Below are 11,040 nucleotides of genomic sequence, written 5' to 3' on the forward strand. Positions count from 1 at the left end.
CTGCTGGAACAATGCAGCAATGTGTTTATTTCTGCTCTTGCTGCCAGTTTCTTCTCTTGAAGTCAAAGCATTTGGGACAAAACTTCAAACAGACTTATTTTGCAGCCTTCTGGCTGAAAAAAGTTGCAATCCAAATTGCCCCATCTTAATCACACAAAGTCAGCCCAAATTTTGGAAGATGAACAGTTTGGTCTCTATGTTTTTCCTAGTAACAAATCTGTCGTCTGGAGAGAAGGGAGGTGTGTCTGATAAAGCTGACGCCACATAAGCAAGACTTGAAACTTTTGGGAATGAATTCTTTCTGCTTGACAATGCTAAATCCTTCATTTACATTGATTTTGTTCAGTGTTTTTTGGGAATATACAATTTAGCAGTGTACCCAGTCGGATAAACCTAGACTTAATTTTTTTCCTCCTGTCTGCCTGGTTACTTAATAGCTCTCTAGTGAAAATGTACATTTGTCATTTGCACTAGCTCTTTTAAAGCTGTGCTTTATGCAGAAATTAGTGGCTGGTGCAGATGGCAGGGAAGGAGTGAGGGAAGGAGGGAGAGTTCCTTCATCTCCAGTAAAATTCCCTGATTCAGTTTTAAGATCCAGGGCTGGAATAGAATTTCAAACTGCAGTTGCCAGAAAGGTCTTTTTCTGGACAGAGCACCAACTGGAAAAATGCTACAAGCTGAATTCAACCCTAAAGCAAATGTCTGCAATAGTCTTCTCTGAGCTCAAGACAAGGAGAAATTGGCTCTGTAGTATAACAGAGTTGGATAAAAGATCACTTTGGCCATTTCAGTCTTTCTTGCTTTGAAGGCTGTAAGTATCATTTGCTCTGCCTCTAAGTAAAGCTGAACAGGGGAAAACTTATGTTGTTTAGTAAACAGGAAAGCACCTAACAAGATAATTATGAAATAATGCTAAATGGTAGGGCTATTCTTCAGGCAAAATCCTGGCCTCAATGAAGGTAATAAAAGAAATCCCACAGATTAAGGAGACAGCCAAGATTTCAACCGTGATGTATTAAATTTAAAAGCCAATTCACTGCAATCCTAGAGACCTTGCTTTAAATAATGAGGCTCAAGCTTGGTTCATATTTTTGGATGCTATCATAATGGTAAATTTTATGTCCATGGCCAGAGTGAGAATCCAGGCAACTGTCCTTAGGCATGGAACATATATGAGTCACATAATGAGATCTGAATTACAGATCTGATTTGACTGGACTTAGGTTGTACCCTGCAGATAGTTGACAAAAGCAAGAGCAATTGAAATGGGAATAGTAGGGAGAGACAATGTCTAGGATTACTGTAATACATTTAAACAAAAATCACATAAAATAAAAGTCTCTTGGCACAAAAGTCTATAAAGATAGTGAAAATTGTATATAGCGATGTATTACAGAACACAAAGTACTTCAGATCAGGACCTTGAGAATGTAACTTCCAAAACTTTTTTTTTTTAGGAAACACCATCATGATCTTTCACTTAAAATATTACGCTAATGCTCAATAGCAATGAACAAAGCAAATTAAAAGATAGGATAAATGCTTCAAAGAGAGACCTCCTGGGGATCATTCAATAAACAAGCCAAATCAGGACCAGGACCTCCCCTGAGATAAGAATCGCTGAAAGTTGCAAAAATACATGGGAGAAAGCAAATGGGCTTGGCCTACTTTTATTCTTCTTTCCATGCCTACTTGCCCACACTACTGGGAACAAGTTAATGGGTTAAATGGAACTTTTATCTGGACTAGAATTATTTCCTGGACAATGGGCTTTTCTTTACCACCCTTCCCTCTGCCTGCCCATCCTGTTGGAGCAGTGTTGCCATTGGTTGTGGCTTTCGAAGCCTGACTCCAAGCAGTCCTCTTGGCAGAAGGCAACCTCTCTGCATCTAAGTGTCTTTGCTTTGCCTTGTAGAGATTTTGGTCTAAGCCTGGGAACATAAAACAACACTGGACTTGTGGGATACAAGTCTTCTGGCTTCACTGGAACTAGGGTGCCTGGAGTAGATCTAGCAGAAACCAAATACAACTTGGTAGCTGAGCTTGGGAACTCTGATATACACAGGCACTGTTTCCCCTTCTGGTGCATAGACTCTCTCTTGCTCTTTCAAGACAGCTTTTTCATCCTTGTTTTTTGGCAGTGCTCCTGACACTGACTCAAAATGACAAGTCACAAGATTTTTTTTTGTGAGTGCGAGGTTGGAATGTGTGTCTCAAGCAGGTTTTGGGTAGCCAATGTTCTGAGGGAAAACAGCCATGATATAGCTAATGTTTTGGAAAGCCACGCTGTCACTTCCACTTTGTCCCACCATGTTGTTCTTTCTCAGTGGGAAGGGAATTTTACTTGGAATGGAATTTTACTTCAGGTTTTACAGCATGTGCTGCAGACACTGTTTCGCCATTTCATTCCTTGTATCTCCTAGAAAGAGCTTTATTACCAACTCCATATGTTCTGAGAACTACTTTCCCTTCAGACAGCCGAAGCCTGTGGGATGAGAAACTACATCTGAAAGAAATGGTATCAGTTCTGGAAGAGGGAATTCTGTTTTGGCACATTGCTTATCTGGCCAACAAGTGTGTTTCTTTATCTGCCTGACTGAAGGTTTTGACCATGGAGATAAACAGCTCAAAAATGTCTGCAAAGGATGTTGAGGGGCAGTGGCTTCATATACCTAGAGGACTCTTGACCTTGATCAGATATTTTTGACATATTAAAGAGTGAAAAAAATCTCTTGTTCCCTATCAAGAAGATTTGTAATGTAATTGGGAAGAGTAAAGAGGTACAGAGCCCACTGGTAAGCAGATAATGTTACATTAATGTCTGTAACTTCTTAGGCCGCCAAAAAAAAAAGATTGCTGACGTAGCAAATCACCCCCCTCACCCCCCATCCCCAAATGGATTGTGCTCATACAGCATCCTTGCCCTTGAATTGTTTAATTACTCTCTGGGTTCCCTGCAGAGGCTTAGCCAGTCACAGGGCTTGGTGGTCAAGGGGCCTTTTACTTGCTGTGTTGCTTGCACTCATACAGCTGCACCTACACTGTGACTTTTGCCAAGTTAGTTATAGGCATGTTGTTTTTCATATCCTCCCAGCCAAGTACTTATGTTTGCAAAACTTTTTCAAGTGTAGACCTGGCTAGTGCTTCACCTCAGCAGTGGGGTTTCCTGTTAAGAGCCTGTTTTATTTAAGGATTTTTTTTCTCTATTGAGCAAGTCCAGTATCAGGTGAGTCCTAACCAAAGTTTAAGTACCTTCTTTCAAGCCAAAATCTTTCTTTCTTTCCTTTGGCATTTTTGCGTGCCCGTATCATACAATGAAATGTTTCCAGAGGGGAAACTACATATTAAAAGCTTTGCTGATTTATCTTACTTTCTTTTGCAATTCACTCTGAACAAAAGCTTTCTGCATTATATTTCTCAGCATGGATCTCCTCCTAGTCAAAGACAATGAATGAAAATTTCTCAGCAAAGCAACAAGACTTTCCAAAGGTGATACCTTTTCTCTCAATAAAAGTAAAATTTTCCTACTGTGCCTGTAATAGTGTGTTTAGTATTTTAGTTCAAAAAGAACAGCACCCAGAAATGTAATACAAGCTGATGTGCCACCCTCTCACTCCCTTTCCAGCTGTGCCTGAGTTTTGTTTTCTGTGATTTCTAGTGCTGGGGATGTTTGAGGTGCTGTGCTCTCAGCAGTGTGCCTAATGGGACTCATGCACCTTGTAAGCCCTGCCAGGAGCAGAGAGCAGTGGAGCCTGAGGCCCTCAGGGCTTCTTCCTTCTGAAGGGCATGAAAGTTTCTGGGATCCACCAGCCCTTGGCTGCCAACCCAGCACCTGGGGTGGGAACCCAGCTACTCCAGTCACCCCTTGTCTTTCCAAGACCAAACCAAGGGGCTGAGAGTGTTGCAAAGCAACAAAATTTGATGCTAGCAGGACTTGCAAATGGGGCTGATGTTCTCTGATTTTTGTAACCGCTGTAAAGCTGAGCTTTGCTGAGTCGTGGTATGCTCTCAGTACAAGCCCTTAGTGGCTGCCTGGGACTGAACTGCTTTTCAGAACTGTCTGCTCTTCATGGAACACTGGTGCTATTTGGAATATATAGGATAAGTCTATATGGTTTTATACACATCGGGTTTTAATTTCACTTTGTACTACTTTATACTACTTTATACTACTACTACTATGTAGTAGCAGACTACTGTGGCAGCTACTTTTTAAATTTTACCAGCTCATTTTAGAACTAAAGCTTTAAGGAAAAGGGAGTAGTCAGTAGTATGGAGAAAAGGAAAGAGCTTTCTTCTCTTTATAATTTATATTAAATGTTCAGTTTCATGTTGTTACAACTTTTCAGGACTCCATCTGGATTCTACAGCCTGTGTGACAGGCTAAAGTTTCCTGGCTCATCTGCTGCCAAATGGAGAGGGAGTGTGCTTGAACCAGCATACACACCTTAGGCTGTGCAGCTGTAATAGAGGTGTGCAGTGTAAAGCTTTTCCCTCTCGTTAAAAACGAGTCTTCCCTGGAGCGGACTGGTGGGCAGTCATGGAAAAATGGTGAAATTAGGCTGCTGTCATGAAGCAGCTATGTTCCTCATTTGCAGAGGTGGGACACAGAAATTATTAGAGGGATAGAATACCTCTCCTGAGAGAAAAGGCTGACAGAGTTGGGATTATTCAGCCTGGAGAAGAAAAAGTTCCAGGGATATCTTATTGCAGCCTTTCAGTAGTTAAAGAGAGCTTACAAGAAATATGGGGGAAGGGTTTTTATTAATGTCTGTAGGAATAAGATGAGAGTTATTGCTTTGAAACTGTAAGAGTAAATTTAGATTAAGTATAAGGAAGAAATTTTTTATGATGAGATTGGTTAAACACTGGAGCAGGTTGCCCAAAGAGCCTGGAAACATTCAAGGCCAGGTTAGATCTGGCTCTGAGCAACCTGATTCAGTTGAAAATCTATCTGCCTCTTGCAAGGGGTTGGACTGGATAACTTTAAACTTTCCCCAAACCATTCTGTGATCCTAGAGCAGAAAGGCGAGTGTTATGTACTATCCCTCTGTCGTTTGTTTGCATGCAACGAGAAAATGTAGGATAAGTTTGTTCTGGTGCTGTCTGGAGAGGACAGCCATGCTTGTGATGTGCCTAAGGTCCCATATGTCCATGAAAAGTGAGACTGACTGAGACTTTGGGATGTTATTCTTGGACTACCATTGTCGTTTTTGTCAACTTGTCCTCGGTGTGCACCTTTGCATAAGGGAATGGGAGAGAGGAAAGCAGACTTAGTAACACAGAGCAGAGACAATGACACATACATTTATTTGAGGTTTACATTGCATGTTCATGATGCAAATGTATGTGGTCTAAAGCTGAAAAGAAATTCTGGCCTTGGAGTCATGTGGGCTCCAAAATCATAGCCAGGATAAAAGTGGCAAAAACTGCTGTGGTGCAAAGGAAAAAGTGTTCATTTACTTCTGTCTCTCCTCTCCTCAATTCCACCAACCAGTCTCTGTAGCTGTGCAGAATTATGGCTGCAGAGTTAGGTTTTGAGGTGGGTGGGAATTTTCTACTGGATACTGTTCTCCTTAGAAAATACCACTTCACTGAATTCCAAGCTTCTTATGAAAGAGCTGTTACAACATTGTGGAAATATGCCTTATCAGAAGAGGAATTTTCTCAGCACCAGGACCAAGCACTGCAATTAGAAGAACACTCCACTTCCAGAGTAGCCTGTATAGGTTAACAGACTTTTTTACTTCTTGAGAGCTGGAGCTCAAAACGTGGGGACGTCTCCTGGGCTAAGAGCTCTGATCTGCCTTAGAGGTGACATCCTGTTCAGATAAAGTTCAGAATGGGAGAAGCTTTGAAACCTCAACTTCAAAGGAGTGAGAAAAGGTGTTTCACACTGCTGTGCTCTCCTTTCTGTGAACTGCCTCTCAGTGCATGGCTTTGGTGAGGCACCTTCAATTAGACATGGAAACAGCCTTTGGTTCAGCATGAACTTGGCAGGTGTCATTATGTCAGAAGTCAGTCTCTTATGTGTTACCTCATGACAGTGCTCGTGAGTGGGTCTTCAGCCAGGCAATATGTTTAAATTGGTGTTGAATCAGGATCACAGTGGATCAATGGTCTCTGTCAAAACCCAGTGGCCCTCCTGGACAGACTGAATTTGTTTGCCAACACTGAGGTGCTGGAGTGTAATTTTGGATCAATGCAGATCAGTGCATGTTAGGCAGTAAGGAACAGCACACCAGGACAGTTGCATTGAGTCATGTGCTATCCATCCATTTTTGCAACTCTGGTGGAAATGTTTCGCCATTCCTGGTAGAAGTGCTTCTCCATCTTGGCCAATGCAGGTTCCTCTGTGTTCATGGGGGAGTGACTCTGTAGAATAAGCTCAGCTTCCTGCCTGGGAAATGCTCAGCGGTGTCCAGACACTCCTTTCATAATACGCCCTGGGACCTTGTGACAGAGCAGACTCAGCCAAGGACTAGTTAATGTTTGATCTAAGGAGCAGAGTTCCTGGCTCTACAGACAAATTCTGTTTGCAGGTGACCCAACAGGGCAGGAAGTGATATCTATGGGTATCAGGTATCTACAGCCAATGCACACACTGCAGTGGTGGAATTTCGTAGTCACACAAGTATTATGTTGGGGAACTTGGCAGCTCAGCAGGGTTTTGGATTGAACAGCCATCTGCAAGCAGGGATAAATGTCTAAAATAGCTGCCCTTGTGCTTCTGGATCACCTGGCACTGATAGTCTTCCTTCCCTAACATGATCTAATTGATTTCCACAGAGGCCTGATGTGCAATCTTTAAAAATAGTCTCATAATCATGTGCTGGGAGATACCTAAAGAAGTGCCAATTCAGAGAGAGAAGTGTAAAAAGGAGAGCAATTGAAAGTGGAATTCTCTTACCAGCAGCAGACATTGTGAACAAGCAGCTCAGCCCTTCCAGGAAAGAAAGCAAGGCTTAAGTTAGACAATAATTTGGGATTTCATTGATGTACTATGCCATTTGCTCCTTGTGGTACCTGAGTGTTCCCTAACCTGTGCTTCTCTTCTCCTTTTTGACTGATGGGTGGAGATGTTGGATTTGTTTGGACACTAAAAAAGGAGGCAGAGGAACTACATCTGAAGAAAGACTAAACTGGATTCTCATGGATTTAAGGAAAGAATTTCAGACTGGTCAGCCTACTGCCAGAAAGCTGTGAGTCTGTTGCAAATGAATTTCAAAGCTTCTGCTGACACTCTCCCAGCTACATTCTTCCAGAAATGTGTTAAGGAAGTTTGCAGTTGTTCTCAGCAAAGCTATTCCTGAGTTTGTCCTGCTGTTCTCTGACTGTAGAAACACAGTTTTTCTGAGTGTCCCCTAGCCATCAGCACAATGCCAACAGGGAGGTTGCTTTCTCAGTGACTTGTGCTTTTTCAAATGCTGCTTCTTTGGAAGATATCACTCCCTCCACGTTGTGCATGGAGACCTTGGCTGCTGCGACTGCATCTAAGGTGGATAGAAAGGAGTGAGGGAGCGGGAGAGTGGAGGAGAAGGACACGCTACATCCATCCCTTCCTTGGGCCCTCAGGAAGCAGAGGTGATACAGGGGTGGCTTCAGCTGAGGTGCAGGGTTCAGACTTGCCAAAGTCTGAGTTCTCTGTTTCCCAAGAGTGCCAGACCAGTGAGCTATTCTCCATCTTGCTCCCTCAGATGGGCACTCCAGCAGGCACAGGTTGGTGTGGATTGCATCTGATGTGAGGGTGGGATAGAACTGAGTGCAATCTGTGACAGGAATTTGCCAACAAGGCAGCAATTATAGATATGGGATTATATGTGTTGTGGACCATTGCCATTTCTGTAATGTTTCTAGAGAGAATGACAGGAGCCATTTTAGGATGATGCTGCGACTCCCTGCTCTGTGTCAGGGATCCTTCTGGAGCTGTACAAGAAGATTAAGAAGTCCAGAAGCAGACAGCTGTAATCTGTGCATTACTCCTGGTTCCCGCTGAGACAAAACAGTGAGAAAAGCAGCGTTAGGGGTGCCAAGGACAGAGGCAATGGGCAGAAACTGATATACAGGAAGTTTCACCTAACATGAGTAAGAACTTCTTTACTTTTTTTACTAGAACGGATTGCCCAGAAAAGCTGAGGGATCTCTCTGCAGACACTCAAAACCATCTGGACAGAATCCTGAGTAATGTGCTGTAGGGAGTCATGCTTGACCAGGAAGGTTGGACTAGATGACCTCCAATGGTGCCTTCCAGCCTTCACCATTCTGTGACCATGATATTTGGTCCAGGTCCTGGTCTGATATCCCATTACAATTGTAACACTGCTATTGTTCCTCTTCAGGAAGCCAAATTTTTTTTTTTTTATGAGAGTTTCTTAGGGATGGGGTAAGTAATATATTAAGGTAGGCTGCTTTTTCTCAATGGATATTCAGAGATCATCATCTGGGAGAGATTCCAGCTCATTCTAGCTTTTGTTTCCTTAATAGAAGTCAGTATGGATGGGAGCCATACGGTATTTCTAGTATGCAGATTGCCAGATATCTAAAATTAATATATGGACCTTCTTGTCCCACGAGATCAGTGAACCTATGGATAGCTTTCTTCAGAAAAGCCTATCTGCCTTTGCCTGATAGCTTTCCCTTCCAAATAGGCAAATATAGGATTTCTGATTTAGCAAGGACATGACAGTTTGGACTAGCTAAGCCAGATTTGGATGCTGCCGAGATGAAAAAGTGGGATTTTTTTTTAGAGTTTCCTCTGGCAGAGAAAAGTTTCACTAGCATTCTTGGTCAAAGCCTGTCTGAATCTGTTTCCTAGCAGAAAACGTGCTCATCTTTCCTCCCACTTCTGTCACAGGCTCTTCCAGAGGATTATGGTGGTGGAAGGAGCAATTGCATTGGTTTTGAGGACTCGGTTTGCTGTGAGCACCCCAGCCCGCACTCCATGCTGTCTGGAAAGAATGACGCGAGGAAATAGGATCTCAGAGCCTGGGGAGAAGCTTTTGCAGACCACCTGGCTTTCAAATTCCTGGCACTGCTCAAACTTGTCTCTGTAGGAAATCCATGTTCTAAGTCAAGATCAGGTCACATGAGAAAATGAATTTGGCAGGAATATTATGATTCCCTACTGATCTGCCAACAAATCCACCCCAAGCATCTTGCTCCATGGCTCTGCAAGAATAGAGCAGCACAACTGACAGCCCAGTGTAGAAAAGAGGTACTTATACAAGTGCCTGGAGGTGGCTTGTGCAGGCTCTCCCATGATCCAATGCTGCTGCAAGCTGACTTCCCTTAGCACTGCATTCTTCTTTTGCAGAAAAATAGGAGGCAAGGGCTGAGGGAGAGCCTGAAAGCAAAGAAAATTAAGGTGGCAGTTAAAAAGACATTCCTTTGTCTTAGTTCTGTGTTCTGGCTGTCCTAGGAAGACCTCAGTTCTCCTGGGTGCTATTTAGCCACTCAAAGAGTGTACAAATGTAGGGACAATTCATACTTCTGTGCCCACCTGACCTCCTCTGACATCATTAGTAGCAACTGGTGAGATGTTGCCATTGCATTTAAGTACTGTCTTGTGCATTGTTTTTCCCAAAATATCTCAGCTTCAGAGCAAGGTGCACGAAGAAAATGAAATTCAAAATGACTTTGGCACAATTATAGTAGAAATAAGCAGCTATTGAGCTTAATGCAGATGCCATGATGGGAAATATAATCTCATTTCCTCTTCTTTTTTTGTCTTTTGTGATAGGTGCTCTATTATCAACTTTATATGGGATGTTCAAAAATTTTATTGCATTGAGCATATTTGGGAATTGGGAGGTCTCTTTATTACAGAAGGCAGAGGTTTTTGAGATGGGCTGTCAACAACTTGCAATGCTTTGACATCCCTTCAAGGTGACTGGATGATGTGTTTTGTACAGAAGTGCCCCTGGAGGCAGTATAACTGGAAACACTGGATTGTCTCTTCAGGCCGCAAGGTTTTGAAAATTAGAGGCCTGAAATTAGGTATGTAAATCAGTCCTTCTGTATGCATAAGCACAAACATAACAATGGAAGGTCCTGATTTTCAGGGCTGTTGCTGTAAGCTCAGACTGTGGGCACTCAAGGCTGAAACCGTGAACCAAAGTGTTTCCTAGAGGAGCTGAGTAACCACACTTTTGAATAATTTTCCTTTAGGTTTGTGAATGTGACTGTGTGTGTGTTTATGTGCCTATTGATTTCTGTGTCTTATATAAATGTAAGGCATACATATAGTTACTTATAGAAACATGTGTGCATAAGCAAATAAGTACAAACAACTAAACATATTATTTATATGCATTAATATTTAAATTACCTTAGGTCTGCAGGAGACCATTAGAAATATCTAATTATTCACTGAAGTGGAGAACAACCTGAAGAAAACTCTTAAAATCCCGGTATGAGAAAAGCAACTCTGAGACTGATGGCATAGGTCCCTCCTCTGGTAATCATGGAAATAGAATAGGTATGGCTGCAGTCGCTGCAACACTGTGGGTGCAAGAGCATTTTGCTTTCCTTCAGATTGTCTTACCCACTGCTCTTTTCTATTTAGGGGGATAGGTAAAGGTGACAAGCAGGAGCCTGAGAGCAGAGTTTGTGAAATGGCTGAGGTCTGGATTCTAGAAGATGAATCTTTTATCTTTATGTTGGGGTGCTCTCTGCTCTGTGACTCTCAGGGGACCAAAGCTGCTCTGGTTAGTTAGTGGGAAAGGCTTTGCAGTCACCAAATATGTGAGACACAGGAGAAGGCAGCAAACAGGCTGAAGGAGCCAAGTGTTTCAAAGGCAGTCTCTGGTCAAAGGACACCTGCCTGAGGCTGAAGGAGGCATCCTCCTCCTTCCCTGTGCAGGTGGGGGGAGATGGATGCCAGCAGTGCCCCAATGGGGGTTGTAGACCAGGAACCATTTTCAAGGTGAAAACATTGATTTACCAGTGCCTTCAAAAATTGAAGAGGCTAAGGGAAGGAATTGAACTTTGTACCAGGCTCAGATGGGTGCTCTGGATGCCTGGTGGCCTGTAAAGGAGTCA

The sequence above is a fragment of the Zonotrichia leucophrys genome, chromosome 2, assembly GCF_028769735.1.
Source record: "Zonotrichia leucophrys gambelii isolate GWCS_2022_RI chromosome 2, RI_Zleu_2.0, whole genome shotgun sequence".
Classification (NCBI taxonomy): Eukaryota; Metazoa; Chordata; class Aves; order Passeriformes; family Passerellidae; genus Zonotrichia; species Zonotrichia leucophrys.